The sequence below is a fragment of the Cynocephalus volans genome, chromosome 10 (genome assembly GCF_027409185.1).
Source record: "Cynocephalus volans isolate mCynVol1 chromosome 10, mCynVol1.pri, whole genome shotgun sequence".
In the NCBI taxonomy this organism is placed as follows: Eukaryota; Metazoa; Chordata; class Mammalia; order Dermoptera; family Cynocephalidae; genus Cynocephalus; species Cynocephalus volans.
Window position 1 is genome coordinate 120,122,378 of NC_084469.1, and position 19,318 is coordinate 120,141,695.

Below are 19,318 nucleotides of genomic sequence, written 5' to 3' on the forward strand. Positions count from 1 at the left end.
CCCAGCGCGGCCGTAACCCAGGGCAACGGTCCAGCCGGCAGCGGTGAGGATCGTCGCCCTAGCCCGCCGGCCCGGACTAGCTGTCCAGGGGCCTGCCACCTGGCTCGGCCCCACATGAGGGTGTGAGCGGCCCCTTCTCCGCCTCCGGGGCGAGGCCCCAGACCACTCCACGGGCGGCGGAGAGAGAAGCTCTGCCCCTCTGGAAACAGAGCGACCGCCTGAGGCTCGAAAGTAAAGAGGAGCGGTATCCCGGCGCTGGGGCTGGGCTGAGAGTGGCGGGGCCTGGCGAGAGGAGCGGGGCGGAGTGGGCGGGCTGCCGCAGGGGCGGGGATCCCGACGGCGGGGTCAGCGGAGTACGGGGAGGGGGTTGGACGGGCAGGCGGGGACGTTTTCCTGAGGGGGATAGCAGTTGAAAGAAGGGCAGGCGTCTCTGAGGCACGGTAGGAGCTGCTGGAATAAGGGCAGCGAGATGAGGAAGAAAGGAGGACCCTGGGGGAAGAGGAGGAGCCTGGAGGGGAACGGGAGGGGTGGAGGGGGAGGGGCCAGGAGGGAAATGCCTGGGGTTTAGGAGTGGCACGTGGAGTGTGTTTGTTGACTCCTTTCTTGTGGCCTGTGAGCTGTGTGAGAGCTGAGAAGGCGGCGTTGCTTTATCATTTTATTTCCAGGGCTAGGTACTTAGTGAGGTAATGAATGTGAGTCGAAAAAGGGGAAGACTTGAAGAGTTAGAGTAGAAACGGTTTGATCGGAAAGAATCGTTGTAGAAACCGTGCTCCTAGGAGTCATTTCACGAATACTTAATCAAGGCTGCTGTGTCCTGAATAAAGCAGAAGTAATTAAGATGGAAAGATAAGATCTGTGCTCTTAGAAATGTGAACAAATTGTGCAAGTTTGAAGGTGCATGTGCTTAACTTTAAGGCAAAGTTTCAACTCCTTGTTGAGTGTGTTTCAAACCTGTAAGTTAGATTGGAGTCCCACTGGTATTTTCCTGTAGAAACTAAATAACTAGTGATCAGGATGCCCCGGCTAATTTCTTTTCTTTACTTTTTTTTTTTTTAGTTTTTTGCAGCGGGCCGGTGCAGGGATGAAAACTTGTACCTTGGTGGTAGTAGCACGGCTCTAACCAGTTGAGCCAACCGACCAGCCCCTTCAAAACCTGTTTAAAGGGTTCATATGCGTGAAGCTTAGTGCTGTATTAACGAATTTAACTTCCACCATGACTAACAGTGTTTCTATTCATTTATTTCCTTATTCAACATAACGTTGTTAAGGACCCGCAGCATCATCCATTCAGAACTCCAAGTGAGGCCGCCAGAAACCCTTCTTAACCTGGTTGAAATTCTAACAGTAGATTCAAGATTCCTTTACACTTATAGCTTTTAGGAAGATGAGGGTATGGGGCACTGTGATAAGGAGTTTTGAGGGATTACAGCCTACTTTTGATTTAAATACCCTGAACTTTGACCTATCCTGGCATATCAACATTCTCTCCACCCCGATTAATGTATTAGGGATGTGTCAGCCAGATGTGGGAATCTAGGTAAGGCATTTGTGAATTTGACCGTATAGAAAGATAATGGCAAACGTGATGTGGCACATGTACTACCACTCTTTATTTTCTGGCAGACATTATTAATCAATCATAGAACTTTTTCCTAGGGGCCGGCCCGTGGCTCACTTGGGAGAGTGTGGTGCTGATGGCAACAAGGCCACGGGTTCGGATCCCTATATAGGGATGGCCAGTTGGCTCACTTGGGAGAGCATGGTGCTGACAACAACATTTCAAGGGTTAAGATCCCCTTATCGGTCATTATTATTTTTTTTTTTAAGGAACTTTTTCCTGCAGTGGTCAGGTTTTAAGATCCTTCTCAACACAACACTCTAGGTAGCACTACTTGTTTGGAATTGACAATTTGGAATCTAATCTTCATCCCTGGTAAGGACAATAAATGTAAAAAGATAAAGAGACATCAATGTAAATGTACACTTTAACTCTTGGTAAGGTTCTTTTTTTTTTCATTATGATTACCTAAATTGATGGATATGGAATCCTATGGATGAGATTTAGAAGTTTAGGCCAGATAATTGTATAGTGAGATAAATTTGCAGCTGGTTAAATAACTAGTAAACCCCCAACTAGAAGGGATAGCAACAGGGCATTGTCCTTTACCCTCTCCTCTTCAACATCTTTATCGGTGATCTAAGGTATTCTTGTCAAATTATTGGAAGGAAGGAATGGCCAAACATAGGATGTCAGGGTCAGATTCTGAATTCTCTAAGCAGATATGATGATGGTCCAAAACCAAGAAGGGGAAATTTTACAAAGATCTGAAACATTTGGAGGTCTTCGTATAGCTTAAAAACAAAAAAAAAACCCAAAACAAAAAAACAACAACATTGATATAGAGTGAAGAAGACAAGTATTTTTGTGGGGGAAAAAAAACCCCTATAAGTTGTAGTTGATCTCAAGCTCAGTGTTAATTAAGATTGGGCTATAGTTTTTTTAAAATATAGCAATCCTTGTTTAATTAATAGGTGTAGATTTCAGATCAAGGGGAGTCAGATTTCAAAACATTTCTAGTCAGACCACATTTGATGGATTGCATCAGTTTCAGGCACCACATTTTAGGAGAGACATTGACAAACATTGTGCATTCTTAAGATGATGAGAAATTTGAAATTTTTGTCTGAGGAAATGAAGCTGTCTTCAGGTGTTTGTTTTGTTTTGTTTTTGTTTTTTGAAGCCGGTTGGTAGAGGGATCCGAACCCTTGACTTTGGTGCTATCAGCACCATGTTCAGGTATTTTCAGGACTATCATATGTTGTATTTGGGAAGAACACCCAGAACTGAGGAGCAAAATTTTCAGGCTTGCAGATGTCCTGATTTGAGATCATTTTAATCTTTAGACCTGCCAGTGTAATGCAAAATGATGCTTGTAAAGTAATGAGCTCTCAGTCTTTGAAAGTACCTAAGCAGAAGTATTTAAGATGAATTATTATTGTGTTAGTTTTCTATCGTTGCTGTGTTCTCTGTGTAGAATCTCCCAAGGCTGGAATCAGTGTCAGCCAGGCTGGACTCTTATCAGGAGGGCCCAGAGAAAAATCAGCTTCCAAGATCATTCAGACAGTTGGCTAAATTCAGTTTCTTACAGTTGTAGAACTGAAGTCCTCATTTGGTTTCTCACTGTCAGCCAGGTGCTGCTCTCATCTCCTAATTGCTGTCCACATTCCTTGGCACATAACTTCCTCATTCTTCAAAGCCAGCAATGATACCTTGAATTCCTCTTATGCTTCAAATTTCTGGCTTCTGCTGCTGCTGTTTGCCAAGAAAACTCTGCTTTTAAAGGGCTCATGTTGTTAGATTTGGCCCAACCAGATAATCTTCTATCTTCAAGTCAACTGGTTAATAACTATATTAGTCCATTTCTGTTGCTTATAACAGAATACCTGAAACTGGATAATTTGTAAGAAAACGAAATTTCTTGCTTACAATTTCTGAGACTGGGAAGTCCAAAGTCCAGGGAACACATCTGGTGAGAGTCTTCTTTGGTGGTGGCTTTACAGCAATGCTGGGGTCTCACATGGCTGAAAATAGCGGAGCAGAGAGAGAGACTCTCATGCTGTCCTTTTAAAGCCCTCAGAACCACGCCCATGACCACTATTATTAATCCATTCATTAAGACATAGTCCTAAGAATCTAAGCCCTCATCAAGGTCCCACCTTTCAATTACCATGATAGGATTTTCCACCCTCAACAGTCAGGTGGGGATCAAGCTTCTAATACATAAAACTTGGGGGACAGAATTCAGTCCATATCAATAACTGTAACTGCATCTGCAAAACACTTTTGCCATGTAATATAACATATTCGTGTATGTTATATCTCATATTCATAGTCCCAGGGATTAGAGTGGGAAATCTTGAGGGGAGAGAATTTATAGAATTCGGTCTACCACACTATCTTTCAGGAACATTGTAAACTTATTGCAATAATTTTTTTTACCCATTTGCTCTCTATGACTATAAATTAATCTTATGTACTATTAATTCCACCTCTAATTAGATTTTTATCTTTGACTTGATTCAAGCATATTTTTGGTATTCCAAAGACATGGAGCTTGTATTCCTGAGACTTTCAATCTGTAATATTCACCTTTTAGTCTGAGTTTATTATACATACGAATCTGGCTTTGCACAGTAGAATAACTACAGACATCTGTTCCCTTTTAAATGGTAAAATTCTTTATTTTTTATATTTTCCTACAGTGAAACAATAACATTATTTTCCTTCTTTACCTAAGCTAGTTCTCTTTTGCTTGCATCATGTAGCTTCATATACAGCAGCTATAATTTAGAGGACCAAATAGCACTGTAGTCCCTTTAATACGTAACTCTTTATTCAGTTATTTTTAAAAGTACATTATAGCTAGTTTTTTGTGTTTGTTTGTTTCACGTGTAATAATTAAATGAGTAAGCTTTAGATTCAGAAAGATCTGGCCTTGCACGTTCAGTTCTGACAATCTTAGTGTCTATATTCATCAGTAGAGGGCAGGCTATGCTGCAGGAACAAACATCTCTAAAATCTCAATCAAGGCTTAACTCATTGAGTTCATTATCATTTATGCACAGTCTGATAAGGGGTTATGGGAGTGCTACTCAAAGCTGTGACTCAGGATCCGGGCTTCCTCCATTTTGTGGTGCTGCTAACTCAACACGTCACCTCCAAGTCATTGTGGGAAGAGAAGAGAGAATTCAAGTAGCACATTACCTCTTCACTGCCACATCTGGGAAGTGACACACATCAGTTTTACTCACATTTTGCTGACTATTCACATTGGCTCTAGCCCAAGTGCAAGGGAGGCTGCAATGTAGAGAAGGACAGTGGCTTTTTTGGGAGGACTGTCTCTCTTACAGTAACCTTGGAGCACTTCCTAACCTTCCTGTATATGTTTCCTCATTTATAAAATGGTAATAATTCTCAATAGTTATTCTCTTTTGAAGGTTTAGTATAGATACCAGTCATATATGTGCATTGACTTTTATTTTCCCATTGTTTCTATCTTAATTGAAGTCAGTGTTTCTTATATGTCCTCTTTGTCTTGGACGAGTTCATTTCCATTATAATGACTTCCATTCCCCTGTGGCTGTTATATTTTCATCTCTGGCATTCTTCCAGCCTTGATCAAAAACAGTTGGTGGCTTTTATTCATTAGTAATGACCTGCCACATTTAACTGAGCCACTTTGAGTTTACTCTTCCCACCAGGAGTGGAGTTTTAGCATTCTGAATAAACTATGATCTCTAGTAAGTAGAAATAACCAGGGACCAGGTATGGATGTCACTTTCGCTCTTCTCAGTGGGGCTAAACAAAGAGTCTCACAAGGTCAGAACAAGTAAAAGCCACCGTAGAGCTGCTTTCTGATTGGCATTGGATTCCTAGCAACAAGTATTTCCACACAATATAGTGAAGAAAAGCATGCATGGACTTCGGAGTCAGAAAAGCATGGTTCAAAAGATGTCTGAAAAATCTTTGGTACTTCTCTTACAGAGAAGTAGAGTCTGTATCCCCTCCTCTTGAGTGCAGGCTGACCTAATAACTTTTGATAGTTTTTTTTAAAAATTAAAAACCAGTGAAGATTCTGTTGTTTACAACTAAGGGCCCAACCTAATGAAAGTGTACACTTGCAGTTTGAAGCCTCAGATTCCATTTAACAGCTATATAAGAATAATGGCTCATAGTTTTATGCACTTCATAGTTTATAAAGAGCTCTCAGGGGCCGATCCTGTGGCTCACTTGGGAGAGTGCGGCGCTGGGAGCCCCAAGGCTGCAGGTTCGGATCCTATATAGGGATGGCCGGTGTGCTCACTGGCTGAGCTTGGTGCGGGCGACACCACACCAAGGGTTGCGATCCCCTTACCGGTCATGAAAAAAAAAAAAAGAGCTCTCAGGAGTTATTTTTTTAATGTAAAATTTCATCTTTAATGACAAACTGTTTTCCAAAGTGTACCCATTTACTCTCCTACGAGTGGGATTCTATACTTACTAACAGACTTTTTAACCTTTACCAGTATATTGGGTATGTAGTGCTAGCTCATTATAGTTTTTCCTTTTATTTTTAAAATTATCAAAGAGTAAAACTGACATTTTTGTTGGTGTGCAGTAATTATGAATTTTAACGTGTGTATAGACACTATTCTGTTTCTTATCACTTTTGTTTTGTTTTTTGAGAATGTCTTATAAATAGAGTATACACTTCTGTATACTGTATAGCATATGATGTCACTTTTTGAGACTGGCTTCTTTCACTCAGCATAATGTCTTTGAGATTCTTATTCACCCATGTTTTTACATATCTAAAGAGTTTGTTTCTTCCTATTGCTGAGTAGTATTCCATTGTATAGGTATATTACAGTTTGCTTACCTGTTCACTTACTGAGGGACATTTAGGTTGTTTCCAGTTTGGATTGATTATGGATAGTGATCCTGTAATACTTGTGTACAGGTTTTGTGTGAACATAAGTTTTTAACTCTCTAGGCTAGATAAACAGAAGTAGGATTGCTAGTTAGTATGGCGAGTTATACTTTATAAGAAATTGCCACACTTTTTTCTTGAGGGGATTTACCATTTTGCATTTCTACCAGCAATGCATAAGAATTCCAGTTGCTGTTGTCCTTGCCAACAGTGTTGGTATTGTCAGTATTTTTATTTTAGCCATTTTAGACTAGTGGTGTTAATTTGCATTTCCCTAATGGCTAATGATGTTGAATGTTTTTTTCATGTATTTATTTGTCGTCGTTATATTCTCTTTGGTGAAGTGTCTGTTGAAGTGTTTTGTTCATCTTTTATTTGGTAAAATTAATTTTTAAATTTTTAATTTGTTGTCATTTTCTTACTATTAAGTTTGCAGAATTCTTGACATATTCTGGATAGAAGTCCTTTGTCAAATAAGTGATTTGCAAACAATTTCTCTCAATCTGTTGCTTTTCTCTATCTCTTTTTTTACTGTTCATAAAAATTTTAACATTTACTTATACATATTGGTGGGGTAGACTGTGTTGTTTCAATACATGCATATACTGCACAATGATTCACTTAGGGTAGATAACATAATTTTGTACACGTTAGTCCATCACTTCTCTTCCTCCCCGCCCTCCTTCCTTTCCCTCCTCTCCTGGCCTTTGGTATCCAATATTCTATTCTCTCCTTCTATGACAACCACTTTTCTTTTTTTTTTTTTTAAGATTCCATATGAGTGATATCATGTGGTATTTGTCTTTCTTTGCCTGACTTACTTCACTTAACATGATGGTTTCTGTTTTCATCCATTTTGCATGGGTTTATTTCTTGGTTCTCTATTCTGTTCCATTAGTCTGTTTTACTGTTTTTATAACAGTACCATTCTGTTTTGATTACTATAGCTTTATAGTATATTTTGAAGACAGGTAGTGTGATGCTTCCAACTTTGTTCTTTTTTTTAAGATTGTGTTAGCTATACAGGGTCATCTGTGGTTACAGACAAACTTTGAGATTGTTTTTTCTATTTATGTGAAGAATGGCATTGGTATTTCGATAGGGATGGCATTGAAACTGTAGATTGCTTTGGATAATATGGACATTTTGATGATATTCTTCCAACCTGTGAACATGGGATATTTTTCCACTTATTTGTGTCTTCAATTTCTTTCACCAATGTTTTATAGTTTTCATTACAGAGGTTTTTTACCTCCTTGATTAAATTTACTGCTAGGTTTTTGTTTTTTGTGGTTTTTTTGGTAGCTATTATGAATGGGATTACTTTCTTGATTTCTACTTTGGCTATTACATTATTGGCATATAGGAAGGCTATTGATTTTTGTGTGTTGATTTTGTATCCTACCATTATAGTGAATTCATTTATTCTAATAATTTATAGTTGAATCTTTAGGTTTTTTTTTTAATTGAAACATAATTGATTGTACATGTTTGTAATAGGGTTTTCTATGTATATGATCATGTCCTCTACAAATAGGGATAATTTGAATTCCTCCTTTCTGATTTGGATGCCCTTTATTGCTTTCTCTTGCTTTATCGTGCTGGCTAGAACTTCCAGTACTGTGTTGAATAAGGGTGGGGAAAGTGGACATCCTTGTCTTGTTCCAGATCTTAGAGGAAAAGCCTCCAATTTTTGTCCATACAGTATGATATCAGCTATGGGTTTGTCATATATGGCCTTTATTGTGTTGAGATACATTCCTTCTATATTTAATATGTTGAGTGTTTTTATCATGAAGAGGTGTTGGATTTTATCAAATGCTTTTTCTGCATCTATTGAAGTGATTATATGTTTTTTTCCCCTTCATTTTGTTGATGTGGTGTATCACATTTATTGATTTGCACATGTGAACCATCCTTGTATCCCTGGGATGAATCACTTGATCATGATGAATGAGCTTTTTAATGTGTTGTTGGATTTTGTTTGCTAGTATTTTGTTGGGGATTTTTGCATCTGTATTTATTAGAAATATTGTTCTGTAGTTTTTTTTTTTGTTATGTCTTTTTCAAGTTTTGGAATGAGGGTAATGCTGGTCTTGTAGAAAGAGTTTGGAAGTATTCTCTCTTCAGTTTTTTGGAAGAGTTTGAGAAAAATTGATATTAGTTCTTTTTTAAATGTTTGGTAGAATTTGGCAGTGGAGCCATCTGGTCCTGGGGTTTTCTTTTGGGGGAGGCTTTTTGTTACTGCTTCAATCTCATTTTCTGTTATTGTTTAGGTTTTCTAGTACTTTATGATTAAACCTTGGTAAGTTGTATGTGTCCAGGAATTTATCCATTTCTTCTAGGTTTTCCAGTTTGTTAGCATATAGGTCATAGTAATCTCTTGTGATCCTTTGTATTTCTGTGGTACCAGTTGTAATGTCTCTTTTTTCATTTCTGATTTTATTTATGAGTCTTCTCTCTCTTTTCTTCTAGTCTAGCTAAAAGTTTATCGATTTTATCTTTTTGAAAAATCACCTCTTTGTTTCATTGATCTTTTGTATTGTTTTTTAAATCTCTAATTCATTTGCTTCTGCTCTGATCTTTGTTATTTCTTTCCTTCTACTGATTTTGGGTTTGGTTTGTTTTCATTTTTCTAGTTTCTTGAGATGTAACTTTAGAATATTTGAAGTCTTTCTTCTTTTTTGATGTAGGCATTTATTGCTATAAACTTCTCTCTTAGGAATGCTTTTGTTGTATCCCATAGATTCTGGTATGTTGTGTTTTCATTTTCATTTGTCTCCAGAAACTTTTAAATTTCCTTTTTGGTTTCCCTGACCCATTCATTATTTAGGAGCATGTTGTTTAATTTCCATGTATTGGTATAATTTCCAGTGTCCCTTTTGTTGTTGACTTCCAGTTTTATTCCATTGGGTTGGACAAGAGAGCTGATATGATTTTAATTTTTAAAAATTTGTTGATACTTCTTTTGTGTCCTAACATATGAGCTATTCTGGAGAATGTTTCATGTGCTGCTGAGAAGAATGTATATTCTGCAGCTATTGGATGAAATGTTTTATAAGTATCTATTAGATCCAATCAGCCTACAGTAGAAATTAATTCTGATGTTTCTTGATTAATTGTCTGTCTGGATAATTTGTCCCTTGCTGAAAGTGGGATACTAAAGTCCCCAACTATTATTATGTTTGAGTTTTTCTCTCTCATTAAGTCTAATAGTAATTGATTGCTTTACATATATCTGGGTGCTGCAGTGTTGGGTGCATATATATTTAAAATTGTTATATCTGCTTGTTGAATTGTTCCCTCTATCATTATTTAATGACTTTCCTTATCTTTTAAAAATTTCCTTGGCGGGCCGAGCCCGTGGCGCACTTGGTAGAGTGCGGCGCTGGGAGCGCTGCGACGCTCCCGCCACGGGTTCGGATCCTATATAGGACTGGCCGAGTGCCGGTCACAAAAAGGACAAAAAAAAAAAAAAAAAAAAAAAAATTTCCTTGGCTTAAAGTTTATTTTATCTATATAAGTATATCTAATCCTGCTCTTTTTTGGTTTCTGTTTGCATGAAATATCCTTGTCCCTCCCTCCACTTTCTGTCGACATGTGTCTTCATAGATGAAATGAGTTTCTTGTAGGTAGTGTATTGCTGCTTCTTGTTTTATAATCCATTCAGCCACTCTATGTGTTTTAATTGGGGGCTTTAACCCCTTTGCATTTAGAGTTATTATTGATGTATAGGGTGTTGTTACTGACATTTTGTTAGTTTTTTCTTGTTGTTTTGTAGATCTTTTTTTCTTTTTTCTGTTCTTACTGTCTTTCTTTGTGGTCAAATGGTTTTCCCTAGTGGTATATTTTGATTTCTTGCTATTTATTTTTAGTATGTCTTTTATAAGTTTTTGTGTTATGGTTACCATGAGGCTTAGCAAAAACATAATTATACATACAGCAGATTATTTTAAACTAATAACTTAATTTTGATATCTAAGAAAAAAGAAAACACCAAAGTCAACTCTATGGTTTGATATCATCCCCTCCCCCCCACTTTTTGACATTTTGTTATTTTAAGTTTATCTTTTAATGTTGCCTGTCTCTTATATGGCTGCTGTATTAGTTATTGTCTTGTTAGGTCAGTCCTTTAGTTTTCATTCTAAGGTTTTAAGTGGTTTATTCACCACCCTTACAACATTGGAGTATTTTGAGGTTCTCTGTGTGTAGTTATTTTCATAGTGAGTTAAGTATCTTCAGATGTTTTCTTGCTACTGTTTAGCATCATCTGTCAGATTGAAGAGCTCCCTTTAGCATTTATGGTAAGACAGGTCTAGTATTGATGAATTCCCTTAGCTTTTGTTTATCTGGAGAAAATTTTATTTCTCCTTCATATTTGAAGATTAGTTTTCCTGGATACAGAATTCTTGGTTGATAGTCTTGTTCCTTCAGCACTTTGAATATGTCATCTCATTCTCTTCTGGCTTGGCGGGTTTCTGCTGAGAAATCCACTGGGAAACATATTGGGGTGCCAATAAATATTATGTGTTTCATTCACTTATTCACTTGCTCCTTTCAGTATTCTTTCCTTGTCTTTGGTTTGTATTTTATTTATTTATTTACTTATTTGTTTGTTTATTTATTTACTTACTTACTTTTGACTGTTGGCTAGTACAGGGATCAAACCCTGGACCTTGTGTCTTTGGGTTTTTTTGTTTTGTTTTGTTTTTGTGTCTTTGGTTTTTAATTAGCTTATTATAGTATGTCTTGGGGTATTCCTCTTTGGATTAAATTTGATTGGTGACCTCTGAGCTTCTTGTACCTAGATACTGTCATCTTTCTCCATACTTGGGAAATTTTTTGTCATTATTTCCTTGAATATGCTTTCTAGTTCTCTTTCTTTTTCATCTCCTTCAGGTATACCAATTATGCAGAGGTTATTTTGCTTGAGGAAGTCCCATAATTGCTGCATTTCTGTTTCATTTTTTCTTATTCTTTTTTCTTTTTGCCACTGTGATTGGATAGTTTCGTATGTTCTGTCTTCAAGCTCACTGATTCTTTCCTTTGATCAAATCTGCTATTGGAGGGCCAACCCCGTGGTGCACTCGGGAGAGTGCGGCGCTGGGAGTGCAGCAGTGCTCCCGCCGCGGGTTTGGATCCTATATAAGGATGGCCGGTGCGCTCACTGGCTGAGCGCGGTATGGCCGGTCACAAAAGGACAAAAAAAAAATATATCTGCTGTTGGAGCTTTCTATTGAGTTTTTCAGTTCAGATAATGTATTCTTTATTTCTAGAATTTTAAAATTATTATTACTAATTCTACTCCTTTGTCAAGTTTCTTGTTCTGCTCCTGAATTACTTTCTAAATATCATTTAATTTTCTATCTGTATTTTTCTTGTGACTCAGTGAACATCCATAAGAGGGTTATTCTGAATTCTCTGTCAGACATTTAATAATTCTGCTGTTCCTCTGGGTCCATTGCTGGTGCTTCGTTTGTTTCCTTTGTTGGTATCATATTTCTCTGTTCTTTCTTGATCTTTGTGTCTTTATGTTGCTGCCTGGGCATTTGAGGAGATGGCCACCTCTTCCAGGTTTTATAGGTGTTCTTAGTGGTGTCACGCTTTTGCTGGTCAATATCAGAGTTTTGTCTTTGGTCTGTGGTTTGGTTCCCCCCCCCCATTCAGTGGTGGCTTATAGCTACCACCACCACTTATACTCTGCTCTGGAACTAATTTGCTGTCCTGTGGTTAATTCCCATATTGGGAGAATCTCCCTGTGGGAACTGGGACTTGAGCTCTGTGCTTGAGCTAAATGGCTGCTTTGCTGCTGTTTCTTAAATTGGGAAAAGCATGCTTTTTAGTCACTTCTCGGTCTTCTGAGGTCACCACAGACACAACTGGGTTGAGTCTTTCCTGCAAACTGCACCCCTTGTAGTTCTATCACCCTGATTTATTTCCACTGTGTGGCACCTATGCTGATTGGAAGGCAGATCAGCTGCCCACGCTAACCCCAATACTCCCCCTGTGGTCAGCCTCCCCACCAGCACTCCAGCCCTTTCCCATGGGGCAGGACATGCATGAGTCCCTTGCAAAGACTCACCAACCTCTGGGTGGTTTCTTTCTCCAGTTGGCTGCAGCCTGTCACTCCTGTGTGGGTCCAGGGGAACCTTGCTAGTGGCTTTGCTGGCCTGGAAGAAAGGATGGTGCACTCTGAAGCTACATACTCCCAGTAGCTGCATGCAAAGGGCACTGCTGTGGCTTTGCCATCTCCTGATAGCTGCTCTGCATGCTGCAACTGCCCATTGCCTTGTACCTCACCAGACCCGGAAGTGGCTGGGACTTGGAATGGTTGGAGTGGTCTCTCCTGCCTCTCACGGTGGCCTTACACGCCTTCACAGACTCTGTGGGTCTCTCCTTCTCTTCCCCTAGCTCCAACAATCTCAGCATTGTACTTTTTGCTTTTTAATAGTTGCCAGTTTATCGGTTGTGGTGGTGGGGGCAGGGGAGCAATGCCAGGGATCTTCTGTTCTTCCATCTTGATCACTTTTCTCTTTTCATTCTCTAACAGAGCCTTTGGCAGAGCGAAAGTTCTTTATTTTTGCTGGCTGGTTAGCTCGGTTAAAACACAGTGTTATAACACTAAGGTCAGATTCCTGCACTGGCCAGCTGCCAAAAAAAAAAGATGTTACTAATTTTGATTAACACCAGTTTATTAATTTTTTTCTTTTACAGGTCATGCTTTTGGTGTTACTTCTAAGAACTCTTTCCCTAACCACAGGTTATGAAGATTTTCTCCTATGTTTTTTTCTAAAACCTGTGTAGTTTTATGATTTATATTTACATCTATGACCCATTTTGAAGTTGGGGTTTTTTTTGGTTTTTTTTTTTGCATATGGTGAGTTGTTGCAACACCATTAGTTGAAAGACTGTTCTTTCTGTATTTAATTATTTTTGTGCTGTTGTAAAAAATCAATTGACCATGTTTGTGTGGGTATATTTCTGGACTCCCTGTTCTGACCCACTGGTCTGTGTGTCTCTCCATTTACCATTACCATATTGTTTTGATTACTGTAGCTTTATGGTCATTCTTAAAACTGGGTAGTGTGATTCCTGCACTTTATTCTTCCTTTTCAAAATGTTTTAGCTATCTTAGTTTCTTTGCCTTACCCTATACATTCTAAAACTAGCTTGTCAGTATCTACACAAAAATTCTGCTCTAGATTCATATCTTGATATTCATCAGGGCATTACTCCAACTTCTTTAAATTTTTTAATCTAACTTTAAGCCCCTGTATTATCGTATAAATTTTAGAATCCAAAAAGTTGAAGAAAATTATAAGAACAGCTTTATAATATCCTAAACACATAGTCTTGTTTTCTTAAGATCTAGGACTTCCCATTCCCAGGAGCCCTAGACTCTACTTTGAAGGATGATAAATGTCCACATTTTAGGTTGTGATATTTACAATACATATAGGTATTTTTACAACACATATTTTTTTGTATGTCACCAGACTAGTATGGTGCCAAGATGTTACTACCTGCCACCAAAATCTGACTTCCTTTTCTTTCTGGAGTTGGAGGAGGAAGAATAATCCCCAATTCTCCTTGAAGTTAGGCAGTGCCTTGTGATTTGTTCCAGCCACTGCGTGAGTCCCCGTGTTTGCCATCACTTTCTGCCATGAGTTAGCTAAGGTTTCTGATGATGGAGCTTCCATCAGTTCAAGTTCCAGAATGAGGACTATGTGAATCAGAGTCCAGGATGTCATATAATGGACATATAGCATGAGTTAGAACTAAACAGATGTTGTTTTTTTACCACTGGAAAAAAAGTAGGGTTGCTTGTTATTGCGGCATATGCTTGCCTATCTTGACTAATACTATGTAACTAAGACTAATGGACTGTAACCAGGCCAAACTGAAGTTTGCCCTGATCAGGCTGCCAGTGCAACCTTTTCCAAAAAGAACTTGGCAGCTTGAGCCATTTCTGGGACAAACAAAGAAACATGCAAAAAATAAAACAAAACAAGCAAAAAAAAAAATTCTCAGTTTTTTTATAGATCCATTTCTAACTTCATTTTCGTTAAAATGATAAAGTAAACGTGTTATTACCTTCTTTATCAAAACAATACAAAGGCCCTTTTTGTACTGTATGACATATTTGTGTTTGTCCTTTCTGTTTCTTCTCCTATCCCTTTTCTTAGTTTTTCTTCAGCTACTAGCCTTTCGGAAATTTCTTTGTTCTGGGTCAGAGGGTCTTTTTTTCAAATAGGTTTTTCTTTGGACAACATGACTTCTTTGTAAATAGTAGATATATTCATTGTTCTCAGTTTACATTGATTTTCCCCCTACCCCATTTTCATTTTTACACAACATGCAACAGAAATATGTCCTTTTGCTGTGCTCAGTTGTGATATTGGTGTGCCTCTACTGTTGACTGTGGTAGCTTAATGATATCTTTGTTCATTTCAGTAGCAAGACACTTTTTATTCTAAGTTACAGATTGGTTAGTGTGTTAAAGCCACACTGATTTTGCCAGATGTATAACAGAGAGGCATTTGGAAGTCTGTATACTTCTCAGTTCATTAAAAAACTGCATGATCTTAAAATAGTGTCAGAGATCCAAATAGTAATATCTATTCTTTGTCTGCATTTCCAACCCTTTCCTTGGCAGTTTAGTAAATTCATTGAGAAGGCTTTGTGTACTGACTTAAGAATAATTGGACAATTATTTATGGAGTTTCTCTAAATTACCTTCATAAACACTACTCTCTGATTTGCTATACATTTACTGTGTTCCTGTTCTTTTTCAATAAGTCCTCATTCAAGGTCTTAACTCGAACTTAATTATACAAACCATGTTATTTATTCATCCTTTGATACATTTATTTCAGTTTGCTTAAGGTCAAAATTTACAGTACCTTGACCTCCACAATTATTCCATATTTCACTTCTTGAAACACTCTGATAACATAAAAGCTTAAACAATTTTTTTGTTATGGAAAATTTCACGCTTACATAAAAGTAGAGAGAATAGTATAATTAATCTCCATGTCCTCATACCCATCTAAAACAAATAGAACTTGTGGCCACTTTTATTTCATTCCCTCCCTAACCACAACCTCTTCCCCTACCCAGCAGGATTATTTTGTGGTAAGCCATAATGGCTTATGTTCTTGGTAAACAAGCTACTTAACGGTTCTTTGGCTGATCTTTTCCTTTCTGTTTTTCTTTAAATTCTACCAGAAAAGATATTTTCTGGATCATGTGAATTTCCATAGGCTGTATTTATTAAACTCCATTCACCTTCTCTATTTCTTTTCCAAATACCTTAAGTTCTTTGTTCAGTTTTTCTTTGAGTTTATTCTTGTTTATCTGGACATCTACTTTGGAGACTTGTAGCTCAGTCACCAATTTCTTTGTACATTTTGGTTCTGGTTATTTCAATAGCTTATGTAATAGGGTTTAATACCTTCCAGCCTACTGGGTCTGTGAGCCTTCCTGCTTTGTTCTCCAAATCCAATTTAATAGTTGCATCTGCAAATGCATTTCCTGTGGCAGCATTTTCACTGTGATCTTTGTGTTTTTTTGATGTGATGGAACACATCACTATGGACTTTGATCTATGCTTTGTACCCGTGATTCTCAAACTGAGTTAGGTAAAGCTCAGTGGAAGTCAAGAAATGAAATAGCATGAACTCTTAAATTACTTCAAGTCTGTAAATTAGGCATAATTTTACTATCAGAAAATATTATATTAATGCAGATTTCTGCATTCCAACATAAGAATAAAACTACATCCAATTTGTGAGAAATAACACTCTTTTAGTTGATCTTTGCTTCCTATACATTTTTATTTGTCATTTGTTAACATAAACTGGAAAAAAAGAATGGGTAATAAAATTTGAAGGTACTTTTGTAAAAGGAAAACTTAAAATAAAGACGATTCTATCCACTAACTGATTTTTTTTTTCTATTAGGAAAAGACCACCAGTATTCTCTTTTAGTGGTGGAGCATCTTGATCCTGCTTGAAGAACATGAGTGTTCCGAAGGAGCATCTAGTGATCTGGTATGAAGTAATCTGACCTTTTGACTGTGTTTTTACTGTGTTTACTGACTCAGGGATGATTCCGAGTTTTGTGTCATAAGGAGTCAATACAGATCCTCATAATCCTCCATTAAATGCTTATAAAAATGTAATGTTTATAAGAAATACGTAGAGTGCTTATAACCATGCCTGGCGCATAGTAAGATCTACATGACAATAAGTTTAATTATTAAATTATTATTGTTACCTAGGTTTCTATTGCTACTTTGTAATAGAATGTGACTGGAACCTTTTCTGGTTCCCTTGCTGGGTCCAATTTATACTGCAAAATAGGGACTTACCCAATATCACATCTTTTGGCCTCTGTGTTCCTTTCTCTCTATTTGTATGTATGTAGTCTCCCCCCCAGATTTCACCTATTCTCATGACATGAGGAATGGTTGAAGGAGCTGGAGATGGTTACCCTGGAAGAGAAGATGAGCACATGGAACCATTTGATAGGGTTTTCGAGATGTTGAGACAATGGGCAGTCTCTGGATCAATTATTCTCAGCTTTTGTCCTGACAGACAGTGTTGTGATTCTGGTGCAGGAATTTTCAGAGATATCATAGACCTCCTGAAGCTCATCCATATGCTTCCAATACAAAGCCTCGCTCTGGAGGGCATAACTGGGACCAGGGATGGAGGATGTTGATGGGGCATGGCAGCCAATGTTGGCTGAATATAAGGAAGAACTTTCTCACAGAACAGCAGTTCTCTAACTTTACTGGTCTTTAGAATCACTGACAGTTCTTTTAAAAATCATAATACATAGGCTATACCTATGCCAATTATAATAAGACCCTCTGTGAGTATGGTCTGAGCATCAGTATTTTTTATAAAGCCCCCTAAATGATTCCAAGGTGCAGCCAAGTTTGAGAACTAGTAAATTAGGGCACTTTGTCATTGGAACAGGCTCTGCAAGTAGTGTATGCTTGTCAGTGGAGATAATTCAAGCACAGAGCATTTTTCTTATTGATTTGAACATCCTAATTATAATTAATTTCTCCTAAACAGTATCTATTTCTTTGCTATATTGACCTCAAGTTTAAGCTTATTTTATTATTTAATAAATGTCTTTGCTTTTGATTCTCTGCTTCTTTCAAACTGTACACTTGTGGGGTTCTGTGGTACAAGTGCATTTGTAATTCAGAAGAGAGCAAGGTCAGAGTATACTTGTAGGAGCCTCTTGGGGCTGCTACACAGTGTTTGAAATGAAATTTCAAAATATGAAAGGATCAGGCTGGTTTGCACCGTCTGTCTGGGCTCTAATCATGCTTCTCTTTGTAAACAGAATGGTGCTTCTAGTTTTTAGTCATTTGTAATATCATTTTTTCCTTTCAGATTTTATTCATTCCCTTTGATGTCATATTGGAAAAAAGTAGGATGTCCAAAGATATTTGACCTTCCATAGGTAAATGGAATTTTTTTTATTACCATCAAAATGCTACTTTAAGCCTATTTATAAAGCCAAAATGGTAATTAAACAGATTTTTTTTTTTTATAAGAAGTACTGATCTCTCTACCTTAACAAAAAATGAAAATAGTGAGTTTTTGGTCAGGGTCACATTTGAGAGAAAGAAAGCAAGGTGTCGGTCTCCAGTGGCTTGTCTCATCACAAGCAAGGAATGCCTCACGAAGACACTGGCTGCCCATTAGCACTCAAGCCAGACCATTGGTGGTCACTGCTTAGACATTTGAATTAATTTCCACAGCTTGTGGAGTCCCCAGTGTTACCGACAGATCAGGCTCAGCGTGCCCTCTCGCATTACACAAATTACCCGAAAGTCCAAAATTTGGTGCAAGGATTGCATGGTTTATTCAGATTACCAGTACTCAACTAAATGTCTAACCAAACAAACAAACAAACAAAGAGAAAAGAGGAGCAGTGGGGTCCAGTTTATCCTAGTCCCAATTGGCGGGGCCAGCCTATTCCACTGACAGTAATTGATAAAAGTTTTCCCCATTGTTGGTGGAATAAAGAAGAAAAATATCGACTATATTTAAATCAGAGCAACAAAGCATGGCCAGGAGCCCTCCAGGGCGCATCTATACAGAACAGCAGAAGAGGGCTCGGAAAATCAGAGACAAAGCATAGCCGGGAGCCCTCCATGGTGAACCTACATAGTAGCGGATACAATCCAACCAAACAGCAGAAGAGGGCTCAGGAAATCAGAGAAAGGTAAAGAGAATAAAACATTGCCTTGTCAGAATTTAGGCCACATACTCCAGGAGAGATCTACCAGCAGCAGAGACATGGTAGCAAAATAGTCCCAGTGACCACTTGCCTCTTTCAGCTAGAGTCTTCTCTGGTGCCCAAAACTTTCCAATTTTTGCCAGTGATTAAATTAGGCTCTAGGATTTCAAAGTCATAGAAATGAACAATGTACCCAGCAGTAAAGCAAGCAATGCTTTATTAAAAGAGGAGATAGACTTATGCATAAGGAGGGTAGCGACAGTAAAGCTAGCCCCCCGAGGGGAGCTGTTCAGGGTCTTTTATAGGGAAAGGAGTTAAGGGGTACAGGCCAGTGTCACTAGAGGTGGTCCGTTCTGTTCTTCCTGGTTGTGTAATAGGTGCATGCTTTGTAGGTCCAAAATGGCAGTGGTATTCATCATTGTCACCCCAGGAGGGTCATTGTAGCAGTCACCTTGATGCTTTGTGCTCAGGTGGGAATTCCTAAAGGGGTCTTAAGGTTAATCTGTAACTTCTACAATTATAGTAAACAAACCTTGGGGAGGGGTTTTGCAACTCAGTAAATATCTGTTTCCTCTCATCTC

The 19,318-nt window shown here is 38.1% G+C and overlaps 1 protein-coding gene across 2 annotated transcripts in view; it reads left to right on the forward strand.

Annotated features, from left to right (window-relative positions):
* The first annotated feature begins 53 nt into the window (after positions 1–53).
* Positions 54–19,318, forward strand: part of C10H16orf46 (chromosome 10 C16orf46 homolog) — a 29,462-nt gene continuing 10,197 nt past the window's right edge. The window contains exons 1-2 of one of the 2 annotated variants that reach the window (XM_063112147.1): positions 54–231; positions 16,433–16,522. The gene's annotated coding sequence lies outside the window, so the exon portion shown is untranslated. Of the gene's footprint in view, positions 232–383; positions 441–16,432; positions 16,523–19,318 lie in introns of those variants that run through there. The other variant, XM_063112148.1, reaches the window with a different exon arrangement.